This window comes from Haplochromis burtoni, unplaced genomic scaffold, assembly GCF_018398535.1.
Source record: "Haplochromis burtoni strain Fernald_Lab_line unplaced genomic scaffold, NCSU_Asbu1 Contig_869, whole genome shotgun sequence".
Taxonomy (NCBI): domain Eukaryota; kingdom Metazoa; phylum Chordata; class Actinopteri; order Cichliformes; family Cichlidae; genus Haplochromis; species Haplochromis burtoni.
This window is the reverse complement of record NW_024583230.1, coordinates 70,368-71,596: the sequence shown is the minus strand read 5'-3', so window position 1 is coordinate 71,596 and position 1,229 is coordinate 70,368.

The window sequence follows — 1,229 nt, the reverse complement described above, 5'->3', positions numbered from 1 at the left end:
ACATATAATTTTAACAGCCTCTGTAAACTAATATCCTGGCTGCTCGAGGCTGCCATTACTGTGTAATGTAATGTGTAATGTATTTGCTTATATCGGTTTAAAAAATCCTTCTATGTAAAACAAGGTTTACGAGGTTTAGTATATAAAATAAAGAAATGGCCAATTTTGCACGTATCTTGGTTACTGCGTTACTGTGCATTATAATCCAACCAGTCCTCTTTTCCTTTTTTAGTTACTTAAAATAACTTTATCGAAAATATTTGTCATAATTTCCGCAGCCCCCGTGATCAGATCTCTCTTGAAAAACACTTTTTTTTATTATGTCAGTGACAGTTTACCTGGATAAATGATGGATTTATGAAAGCAACCTTTCCAAGAGCAAACAAACAAACCAGATGTTAGATGAGCTATCACAGATACTTTCCGGCCAGTGTAGCATGGGTAACTGCAGGTTCACTCAGTTTATTTAAACTAAACTGCGACCTCTGATCTCCCCTGACCGTGAACACCAGAGGATGTGGTGTAGCTGTGCAGCTGTCCCACATTGTTTATCGAAGCTGCACCTGCATAAAGAGACATGTCACAATGATCTCACCAACACAGATCCAGTGAAAATCCAACATGAATTAGAACCTTACAGGTACTCTTTATATTTGTAGTTCTGTAGTACTTACCTGCCAAGATAACCCTCATCTTCCTCTCCTTTCTTCTGTCTTACATCTTAAAACAATTAATGTTTCTTTTTCCTCCCTGATAATTACAGCCCCAGTCCTGCAGACACGCTGCGATCCGACTGCACAGAAAGTATTATTCCAGCAGAGGGCGCCATATATAAAAAAAATAAAGCGTTAAACATCCCACTTTTAAAAAGAACTGTTGTACCAAATCCACTTAGCCACGAAAATGCACAGGACACCAGTTACAGAAACGACAGTCTTTATATATCATTCCTGTGCCTTCTGTTCATTTAACTGTATCGTTAGGAAATCTAACTGGAGCTGCATTAATATCTCACCTAATAATAATAATAATAAAACTGGATGAAGGCCTACGTGAAAGCTGTGACTATGATTTATTTTCTGGGGGATTTCTGTAATTACAGGAAGTGAAATATTGTTTTGTTTTTTTTTAAAGCGGGAACTGACTTACAGGGTTTTCGTTTTTTTTTAACACATCTTCAGTTAAAATTCACATAAAATGTAACAAGTCAGCAGTTTATGAAATACTGT